At 38.0% G+C, this 11702-nt stretch overlaps 1 long non-coding RNA gene across 1 annotated transcript; it reads left to right on the plus strand.

Annotated features, from left to right (window-relative positions):
• Positions 1-1247: 1247 nt before the first annotated feature.
• On the plus strand, positions 1248-10571 carry LOC117314464 (uncharacterized). The gene is made up of 3 exons (XR_004529195.2): positions 1248-1445; positions 3946-4061; positions 10196-10571. It is a non-coding gene; the product is annotated as an uncharacterized lncRNA (long non-coding RNA).
• Positions 10572-11702: the final 1131 nt, after the last annotated feature.

Genomic DNA, 11702 nt, shown 5'->3' on the forward strand with positions numbered 1-11702 from the left:
TGGGGACATCTTACAACTGCATATTTCAAAATATAATCCAAATATTTTTGTAAGCAGAGATTACAGTTAAAATGTAAATATTAAAATATGGTTTGTGATGTTTTGAAATTTAAGGATGGAATTTAAAACAGGAGGAACAGAATCAAATTGGGGCTGTCCTCAATTCTCGGGTTTTATTGCTTACCTAAATGTTATGGACTATTTAGAAGATAAATACTATTGATTGGTGACACAGAAGCAATAAGTAGTCACAGAAATTGATTAATAAATACTGATTTTTTTTCAGCACTTCATCTATATAAACTGTTTATTTGCAGCAAATGATAAAGTTAAAAAGAGTGTTGCTTTTGTGGTATGGATCATAATGCAGATAATAAAATTCTAATTTTTCCTTGTAAAAGATGGACATGTGCAACTTTTCTTTCTTCTCATGGGGGCAGTATGTTAACATCCATGTGTCGTTGTCCCTATGAGTAATGTGTCCCTATTTACTTCAGCCTATGGAATTTTACCTTTAACTTTTCTATAGGAATACATTCATGTATTAAAAAAAATTAACATAGAGAGTGAAATGTCTCCCCATCTATATCTCCATCCTCTCAGTTCCAGCTCCTGTGTATACACTGTAATTAGTATCTAAGCACAAATTTAAAAATCCAATATTTGCTTGCCGATTGAACATTAGGTTTTTGGCTTCAGAAATTAAAAAGTTGAATTCCAGAGAAAGACAAATATCATATGATATTGCTTGTATGTGGACTCTAAAAAAAAATGATACAAATGAACTTATTTACAGAACAGAAACAGGCTCACAGACTTAGAGAATTAACTTACGGTTACCACGAGGGAAGGGTTGGGGGGAGGGATAGGTTGGGAATTTGGGATTGACGTGTACACACTGCTATGTTTAAAATAAAATGCCTTTCCACGAAAAATAAATAAATACAAAGTTGAATTCCCATTAATTGTAATGGGTAAGACTTCAAGTAGAGCAGATTTGTGGGAAAAGCTCAGAAATTCCATTTTTGGTATTTGTGCTTCAGATTCCTTCAACATATCCAAGAAGATAGATTGAGTAGACGGTTGGACATGTGTCTGAATTAATCACAGAAAGTCAGGCTGGAGACATACTGTCAGAGTCATCAGTGATTAGACGGTATTTAAAGCCATGAGACTGGATGAGGTCACCAAGAATGAGCGTGCCTATGACAAAGGAATGCAGCACTGAGCCACAGGCACTGAAATACTCAACATTCAGGAAGGAGAGGGGTAAGCTGTAAAGAGACTGAGGTGGAAACAAGTTGTAGGAAGAATATTAGGAGACTATGATTTCCCAGAAGCCAAGTAAAGAAATAATTTAAGAAGAAGGAACTAATCAACTGAATCAAATGCTGCTAACAGGGTTAGCAGTTCACTTTAGGTGATCCACTAGCCAGATAAAAGTGGTGAGTGAGCTGGTCTTGTATTGATACTACTTCCTTTTTGGTTTGAGTCTACTCTCTTTTTAGAGAAATTCCTGCACCTAAGAGCTGTTTTCCATAACTAGCCTGCTGCTGAGTGCCCCCATGACTCTTAAGAAACTGGCTCAGCAGACAGTCCAGTATTTCCTGATCTCTTAGTATCGCCTCTACTATTGCTTTCAGGGATATGGAACTTCTTCCTCCACAAAAGATGATGTTTCTCCTCCGAAGCTTATTTTTAGTAATATCTGCATCATATCTAGAAATTATTTGACATAGGACGCATAATAATGTCATTCTCTATCTAGTGTCTGAGACTGATGTAAGTTTTTCCATTAGTTTTAGTAATTTTTTGGTCATTTAGGTTTAATTTGCAGGAGGAAGGTAAGGGTGGGAGGATTATTTACGTTCACACCACATTTCCTGTAAGTTTGGCTCTGTTAGATTGTATTCCAGCTACTGACCAGCTGGCTGACCTCAGGCAAGTTACTAAACTTCTCTAGGACTCAGTTACCCTATCCATAAAGTGAGGGATGAAGCATAAATGGTTACTGTGAGAATTGCACTGCTCACCACAAATTAAACACTATTTAAGTTTCTGCCATTTTGAAAGCACACAAAGATCTTTAAGATATATGAGCATCTGTGCTTGCCTGTTATTGGCAACCTTAAAGGCATCTTTAAACACTGGGAGTAGACAGGTTGACTGAACATATAATGCAAAGAAAAAATTTCTTTTTCTCATTTCAGTGAAGCATTGGGAGAAGGTATGAAGAGATGCATATTATTACCAAGATTAAAAGAAAATAATTCTGGAAAAATCTGCAGAACTTTTCTATAAACAGGACACATTGCAGAATCATGTTATGAAGATTAAAAATATGATAGCAGAGCACCAAGGAGCATACTGCTCTTGGATTCTGTGATTAAAGGAAACATGACTGTGTAGCTCCTAAAATTAATTTAGAGTACTTTTAATGCCCTTAGGCATATGACAGAATAATGTAAGGTCACAAGCTTTAATGATAGCCATCACCACTGAATTCAATTTCTTCATGCTGGCTGCAATTTAGTTGTTTTTCTTTTAAAAGCTGTTTAAATTCAAGGAATTAATAAGCAAAGCTTAGTATTTAAAACTTCCTGCCTACAAATTATATTGCAGCTTTGTGGTGAATGTAGAATAGTGGCAAGATCTTTTTTCAAAAAAGTTAGAGAATTTTAGAAAAATAAAAACTTATGTTTTGTATCTTATTTTTAAATTTTAAATCATTAAATGATTAAAAGAGATCTGATTCAATCTATTGATTCATTTTCTAACATATTTAGGAAGACAATTCTGTTTTCAACATCAACAATATCAATAGTATTAAAATCAAAAGCAAAAATATATGTTTTCTCTTGCTATTTTTATAAAGGTTAGCACACAATGGGGTTATGAGATTCTGATTTTTTAAAAAATAATTTGACTTTTAAAGTTTCAAAATACTTAAATGTGAAAAGGTTAGGAAAAAAGGGAAAGTGGGGAAAGAATGGAGATTTATTCTTTAATTTATTCAACAAACATTTACTGAATGGCTAACCTTTGCAAGTCCCTATACTATACAGAAGAACCTACTATCTTATGGAAAGGCCAGAAAGTAAACTGACAATAAAACTAGTTAAAAATTGTTATCACAGAGGAGGTGCTTGGAGCACAGAGGAGAAGGCTGAGACCCAGACAAGGGAAGGAGGATATTTGTGGGTGCACAGAGATAGTTTTCAGAGATCTGGGCTGTGTGTTAAATGTGAAGGATGCGGAAGGACATTACAGTAAGGAGTAGCATTTGCAAAAACTTAGAGACTTGAGAAAATTGGATATGGTTGGAATAAAAGGTAAGACGTAGGGAATGGTGAGAGTTAAGACTGTATGGATAGAACCGTGATCAAGAAAAATGTCTTGTGGCAAAGAGACTTTGTTGAATCCTTAACAGGTAAAGGTGAACTTGTCAGTGTATTGTTACTGAGAGAGCTGCTTCTCAGAGAGATAATGGCCTTCTTGGGCAAACTAACCTGATAATTGCTGATGGGTCAAAATAACAACCAAAAAGTGATCAGATACTTCAGCAACATTACATCATTAGTGACGTTGGCAGGATTTAGAGTAGATGCTGGAAACAAAGTTAGATGGAGCTGACCAATGAACCTAGAAGAATCTCTAGACTGTACTGAGGGCTCACTTGTGGCTGATAACCCTGAAAATAAAAGCTGTAGAAAGGTGTACATTGTAGATAGAGGGTAAAAAATATCCTTGCATGATAATAAACCAAATCCTTACTATTGAAAACTCTTTTCCAAGGGGTTTAACTGGGGGTTTGTACAGATGAGCTCTAATCTGGGCATAGTGAGCTTCATCCTCAGAATTCAGGAGCAAGGTCAGAAAATACTACCCTATGATATTGAAAGTAATCACCATTTTCATAAAGTATATGTGTTTATCCACCTCCAGAGGTAAGCCACAGGAAGAAATGATTTGTGGAAGCTCTGCTGAGAACACTAATGTCATCATAATTACTATCAAGTGACTAATCTCTCTCCCAAAACTCATCAAGTTATTAATGTAAGGTAAGTTCGGTAATAATGAGTTGTAATATGTCTGAAAAATTGGTACCAGGACACTAAGATGGCACCTTAAATGCATAAAATGTTAGAGGTGAATATATGTTAAACAGAAGTCTTCAAAGTAGTGTGTATACACGTTAAAGGGTCCATAAAATGGTCAACAGATCTATGCGAATGTTAAACAAAATATTCCTGCATCTAAAGATACATGGATGTGTGTATACAGACACATACACATATATATGTGCATATATGTATATATAGACATGCACTTATAGGTTTGTTTTTATCTGAAAAAAATAATTAATCTTCCCCACTATTTAATGCAGAGGTTAACACTGTCATCCTCCTCTAGGAAGAGGGTGGTGCACCCAAGTATGAACGTGCTGGGAGTGGGATCCCTATCTCCTTCTCTTTCATCATACTGCACACATTTTTGTTTGTACATGAAGAGTCATTCAGGGCAGAAGACAAATACACTGGTCAAAGATTGGGATATATGAATGAGAGAATGCACTCAGGAAGCTCTGAACCATCTGATGTTATGGGAATGCAGGCAGAGTGTGGATGAGTGAGGAGATGAAGTGGGAATCCAACTGTAACTGTTGTGTTATTGATCTTAAGTCATAATTCTCCCCCCCTCCCCTTACTTGTCTCTCCGTTCAAGAAGCTAGTGAGCTCTGCGCTCATTGTTTTGGAGGAGGCATGTGTTAGAGATGCTAATAGGACAAGACTTACAAGTCCTTACAACTTTAATTTCCAGAATCTAGATGCATCAAATAGGGAAAGGATTCCTGGTATAAACAATATGCGTTGAGAGAACCAGAGCAGGAAGCTCCCACTTATAGGCCCCTAGATTCAAAAGAGATCCCTTGAACTGTGGAGAGAAGAGAAGGTAGAGAAAGATAGATAGAGAGAGGGAGGGAGGGGAAAAGTAAGAAAGATAGATGGAGAAAGAGAGAGATGTGTTGGTGAGTCTTGTATCTTGTGAACAGGACAGCCACCTAGCATCTCAGAAGGTATCTAGCATGTCCCCAGAGAGAAGCGTGTGGTGTGTCTAGAAAGATGAAGCCTTGGACACTTTCTCCAAAGTATTTTGTGTTCCACGTGGCACAGAATAGTGTCTAGTCACTGGTAGCCAAACCAACTGGGTGATGTATATCACACTGTCAAATTATTGGAGCAAAGGACCACACTGTCCTCCCTCCCTCGATTCGTTCCTTGACGCAACTTAAGACCTGAGCACTATAAGAAATCCCTGGGAGGTATATGGTGTATGTGGGGAGTGGGTACTACATTAAATGGTAGTAAAAGTTAATACTATTTTTCAGATAAAAACAAATATATAGATGACCCCAGAAGAGACTGAAGATTTCATCCACAATGATAAAATAGAAACAGAAGTTAAATTGAATTATAAAAAATTAAGTTGATTTTGAGATTGGAAATTTAATAATTGTATAACTATAAGAATTTTAGACTTAATCTGCAAAATAATAGGGAACCATTATAGGAGTTTAAGTGCAGGAGTTTAACATGACAGTCCTTAATAGAAGATTATTATGGAGGAGATATTAGAGGTTAAATATAGAGAAGTATGTTTCCTGATGAGTGGAAAGATACAATCTATATTACAATAAAGGTACATTAACAAATTGTGCCTTTACTCTAAAAAATCAGTATGTTCTTGAGGCTCTTTATTATTTTAGTTAAATAATTTTAAGATGTAGAATCATCAACACTGAGAAGCAAACCCTTACCCAGGGAGACTCTACTAAGAATTAGGTCTTGCAGTAAACTCAACCTGACCACCTGGTCTAATTCTCTCTTAGTAGCTAAGAGTTTTGAGAGAGGATGATACTGAATTCATATAATTTCTAAGAATAGAACTCTTTCTAACAGTTTTACAGGGTTTGAGGGGATAGGGATTTGAGATCAAATTAAGTTGTAAGGGCAGCATAAGTGGGAGAAAGAGGATGCAGTGTTTTTATATCTGTCCCTGGAATTTTATATTCAAGCTAGGGTCCTATCTTCTATCTTTTTTTTTTTTTTTTTTTTTTTGCGGTACATGGGCCTCTCACTGTTGTGGCCTCTCCCGTTGCGGAGCACAGGCTCCGGACGCGCAGGCTCAGCGGCCATGGCTCATGGGCCCACGTGGCACGTGGGATCTTCCCGGACCGGGGCACGAACCCGTGTCCCCTGCATCGGTAGGCAGGCAGACTCTCAACCACTGCGCCACCTGGGAAGCCCCCTATCTTCTATCTTAACCAAGTTCTAAGAGCTGACAAATATGCAACGAAGTTTCAAAAAGAAGGCTAAGAAAATAAACACTCTAATAACTACCACATAGATGATTGATTCTTAATAATATATAATTCTTAATATTATGGAATTGAAATTAGTTTCATTCTTTCCTCCTTCCCTCCCTTCCTTCTTAAATATTTAGGTGCCAGACACTTTTCTAGGTACCAAGAAAACAAAAATCTCTATTCTCACAAGGCTTGTGTTAAATTAAGCTAAACAGATGATAAATACATGCATATATCAATATATGTTACATCAGATGTTAAGAAGGATTCTGGAGAAAAGTAAAGCAAGGAGAAAGATAGTGTGATGGAGTGGTGCAGGGGTAGAGTTGAAATTTGAAATAGGATGGCCAGGGGAGTAGTGATGATGACAGAGTGAGCCATGACATTTGCAAAAGAGCGTTCAGACAAAATAAATACAACTCTAAACATTCTGCGGCAGTAGCATGTGTGTCATATTGAAGGGACAGCAAGCGGCATGTGTGGATAGAGTAGAGAGCAGTAGGAGATGAGCTCAGGGAGGTAACTGAGAGATTAGACCAGGTAAGGCCTTATAGGCCATTGTGAGGCCATTGGCTTTCACATTATATGGGCCAGGAAGCTACCAGCGTATTTTGTACAAAGTTGTAATATCTTACATTTGTAAAGCATCACTCTGTGAGACAGAGAATGACAAATCAAGGTTAATTCCCACGTGCCACCTTCACCCTTCATTCCCTGGCAAATGAAAAGGAGACACAGTCATTGACATTGACAGAGACGGTGAAGACCCTGAAGTTGCAGGTTTGGAATGAAAATCAGGAAGTCTAGGTTTGGGCATGTTATGCTCGAGATTTCCATTAGACAGCCAGATGGAAATGTCTGTAAGTAGTTGGACAAATACTCTGAATTCAGGGGAGAAATCTGAGCTGGAGATAAAAATTAGGGCATTGTTTTCATCTAGATGGTATTTAATACCATTAAACTGAATGAGATCCCCTAGGGAGTAAGTTCAATTATGGAAGAAAGAGAATTGAAGCTCCAGTCACACTAACTAAGGGATAGAAGGATGGAAAGAAACAGTAAAGTATGCTGAGAAAGATAGGTCAGTTATTTAAGAGGAAAATTCAAAAGTTTTGTGTTCTTGAGCCATGTGAAGCAAGTGTGAGAAATATTACTTATACCAAATGCTGCTGACAAGTTAAATAAATTGCCTACTTAGAATTGGATTTAAAGTTTATCTGTGGCCTAGACAAAAACAGTTTTGGTAGGTGGGAGCTAAAGCCTAAATTCAGGAAGTTTAAAAGAGGATGGGAAGAGAGAACTTATAAACACTTTCTCAAGACTTGTTGAAAAGGGGAAGAGAAATCAATTTCAGTATCTGGAAGGGGATTTGGAATTGAGAGGGCTTTTGTTGTTGTTGTTGTTGCTATTAATTATTCCTAAATGGGAGTACCTACAAAATGTTGCAGGATGATGGGACTGATTGAGCAGAGTAGTGAAAATTGGTAACACAAGGTAAAAGCGAGGAGAGTTTCTACTGCTGTGTTCTTGAGTAAAACTGGGGGAGAATAGTTTCTGGAACACAGTGGAAGGGCTGCCTGAGACCTAGGAACAGCCAGCTTATCAACAACAATTGTTGGGAAGGCAGAGTATAAAGTCTCAGTTGCAGGTGTTTAGATGGTGGAAGCTGGTGGAGATTTTATTCGGTTGCTTCTATCTTCTCTGTAGAATAGGAAATGATGTCATCTGCTGAGAAATGAGTGTGGCTAAGGAGGTGTGGGGCATTTAAGGCAAACGAAGGGATGAAATGGTGTTCTAGGACTTGAAGTCAGCAGACAGGGAGTGAAGTGAATCAGTTTGCTGTGTGTTTTTCTGTAACCAAAGCATTGAAGAGGCTGATTATCTGGATTTGGGGCTTGGGCACAAGAGGGGCAAATGAGCTCAAGATATTCGTAAGGGTATTATTTTAATGATGAGTCATAGAACTCACTTGGTAAGGAGGGCACTGTCAAGGAAAAATGGCACCAGACATAGTTGAACAGACAAGGTTGACTTTATTCAAGACTACTGCCCAGGAGGAGAACTCCACTGAAACAAAAGGCAGGAGGGATTTTAAGAGCTGGGGTGAGTTAGTGGAAAAGTACTAGAGGACATAGGAAGGTGGGGTTGGTCAATGGGCTGTGTCTAACACATTGAAAATCACTCCTGAGTTTTCAGATGTTTTCTTTTGTGATTAAGCCATCTGTGTTTGCTAGTGGCTACTTATTGAGTTAGGTTGCTACCCCCTCACTGGGAGATAGGGGTACTGTCTTTCTTGATTACATTTCAGAGATGGCATCCAGGTCCTTGAAAGAGACATCCCTGGGTTGTAAAACTGGTAAGAGGCTGGGAGAAGATTTGTCTACATTTCAAAGAGGCAGAGAAAGAATTTGCAATTACACGTTTTCCAAAATAAATGCTCTAAGAAAAGAAAGGTCAGGGGCCTACAGTCAGAAAGAAACTTGCTTAAAGTTTAGTCTAGCTAAGGGGAATGTTAAGTTTGTGTTGTTCAGAAGTAGTAGAGAAGATGGTAAGAGACATGAACATAACATTAGGATAAATGGATTATGGGTCCCTATTTGGTCAAATAAGTTTAGGTATTGGCATACTGGTAGAGGTTAGTAGGAAACACAGGTCTCAATAGTGACATCTTTCTTTTTTTTTTTTAATTCTGTGGGAGTAAGATTTTCTGCTACAGGAAGGAAAACAGTTGGCATATTAGAAGCAAAAATGGGTTGCATGTTAATACAATCTGATATTTGTTCTCAGAGTTCCTCCTGACCCTTTTTATACTTGAGCGAATCCTTTGAGGCAAGTAAACTGATTTTGCAAATTGTGCCATAATAAGTAAATCTCAAGAAAGAAAGGAAGAAAATAAACATTTAGTGTACATACACCATGTATCAGTAGATGCTAGATATTTTCTAATGGATTATCACATTTAATCTCCACAGTCTTAGAATTAAGTAAGAATTAGTTCATATTTATGGATGAAGAAAGTACATCTGATGTACTTAGTGGCATGGACATATATACACTACCAAATGTAAAACTGATAGCTAGTGGGAAGCAGCCGCATAGCACAGGGAGAACAGCTCGGTGCTTTGTGACCACCTAGAGGGGTGGGACAGGGAGGGTGGGAGGGAGGGAGATGCGAGAGGGAAGAGATATGGGGATATATGTATATGTGTAGCTGATTCACTTTGTTATACAGCAGAAACTAACACACCATTGTAAAGCAATTATACTCCAATAAAGATGTTAAAAAAATAAAATAAAATACAGGCAAAAAAATGTTATTTAACGTTTTAATCCAGCTTAGTGTTCTTTGGTATTAATAAAGACCTCTTCATTGTCATTGTCTCTGAAATATGGACCTGTGACTGTGAGGCCAAATGCTTCCTATAAAAATAGCAGATTATTTGCTGAAATAACTTTTTACTTGAAACTCCACATTTTAGTAAAATTGTTTATTTCGATGTGCAATTTATCTCCTCTTAAAGCATTTTCCCATCCATCTCTAAAGATAATATATAGAGGTTTTTTTCATTTTAATGACACAGTCTAAATCCACTTGATAGCTGTAGAAGAAAAAAATACATTTAGCCTGACCTTAAGGTAGTAATTCTCTTGAAGCAAACACTGTATTTCTCCACTTCAATGCCATTGGTATGAACATTATGTTACAGGATTCGGATCATATTAGATTTGGAAATATAAAAATGTCTGTTTTAACTACAAATCAGTTTTATGACTTTGTCTTCAATACCAAATATCTCTCCAATTCAAATCACTTTGTTTTATTTACAGGTACTGTCTAAATATAACAGATGAACCGTGTTAAAAAAAAAATCAAGGGACTTCCCGTTGGTCCAGTGGGTAAGACTCCGCGCTCCCAATGCAGGGAGCCTGGATTTGATCCCTGGTCGGGGAACTAGATCCCGCGTGCATGCCACAACTAAGAAGTCCGCATGCCGCAACTAAAGATCCTACATGCTGCAACGGAGATCCCTCATGCTGCAATGAAGACCCGGCACAGCCTAAATAAATAAATACTAAAAAAAGTCAAATTGGTTGACGTTGGCTATTGATTACTAGAGAGTGGAAACAATATCCAGGCTCCAGAGAATTACTGAAATAAAGTGAATTTGTACTGAAACATCCAAAAGTCGCATTTATTAAATCACGCACAAGCCCACTCTTTCAGCTGGAAGTGTGCAATGCATTATTTTCATGCTATGAAGATTGCCAGAGTTTTGCATGTGGTTTCCAGTCCTTGACATTCTCTGGAGAAATGATCTGAATTGCATGGATCTATTCCATGCACTTAAGGAATAAGCGTACATACTATACTTGCAGATCAGCTGATGCCATCCCCTGATATCTGTTCTGACTTCCTGCAGCAGAGAACACTGTCCTCACTGCATAGACTAGTAATAGAGGAGTCATCACGCTAGCATCTTCTCGCGGTTCACCCCACCATGAATGTTGCACAAGCCACTACATTTCTCCTCACTTCGTTTATCTTTTTCAGAAAAGTGAGAGCAAAAGCTCTGGCAAATTGCCACTATTCTGTGGGGATTTCATAAGAATTTGAAATGATACATGCAAAGTGCAAAGCATTAGGTGAGTAAGCAGAGCAACTTGCAGAATCACCAAAAGGAGACTAAAAAGGAATTTTATAACTTTATAGCTTTGCACTTACTGACTTTGATTTTAACATCATTTCTAAAAGTAATTATTTTTGCTTATGACCTTATTTTGAAATAATATGTTATAAATAGGAAACCTACATACCACATAGCATAGAAAAAAGTGAAATTGTGTGTACACCAAAAGCCCTCATGGGAGAGTTTGAATTTTGTCAGCTTGGCTAGTCTGGAACTACATGTCTCAGAATCCTCTTCCCTGTATGGTCCCAGCTTGGAGTTGCCCACAAGAGAATTTGAATTTGCATGAGATTTGGACCAGTGAAGCGGTAGCTGTCACTCCCTAAATGTCATCATGGTTTGAGGCAGAGAAAGACAGATGTGGAGGTGCTGATGGGTCCCAGCGTATCCTCACTCTTCTTCCGTGCTCTGAATACTGCTCTTCTTGTCCATTGACCCTCCTGAACCACAGCCTCCCAGGACCACTACATGCTTGGCTGTGAACTCACAGAGGCAGTAACCGAAGAGTTCCTTCTATACCAACATCCACTGCAGCCCACTCCAGCAGCAGGGTGGTCCTTGTTTCCAGATCCCCTGTAAGCTTTAACATGGGCCCCTGTGCCAGTGCTTCAGGAGGGTGCCTAATGACGTATAATGACTGCTAAATA

Source organism: Tursiops truncatus, chromosome 12 (assembly GCF_011762595.2).
Source record: "Tursiops truncatus isolate mTurTru1 chromosome 12, mTurTru1.mat.Y, whole genome shotgun sequence".
NCBI lineage: Eukaryota > Metazoa > Chordata > Mammalia > Artiodactyla > Delphinidae > Tursiops > Tursiops truncatus.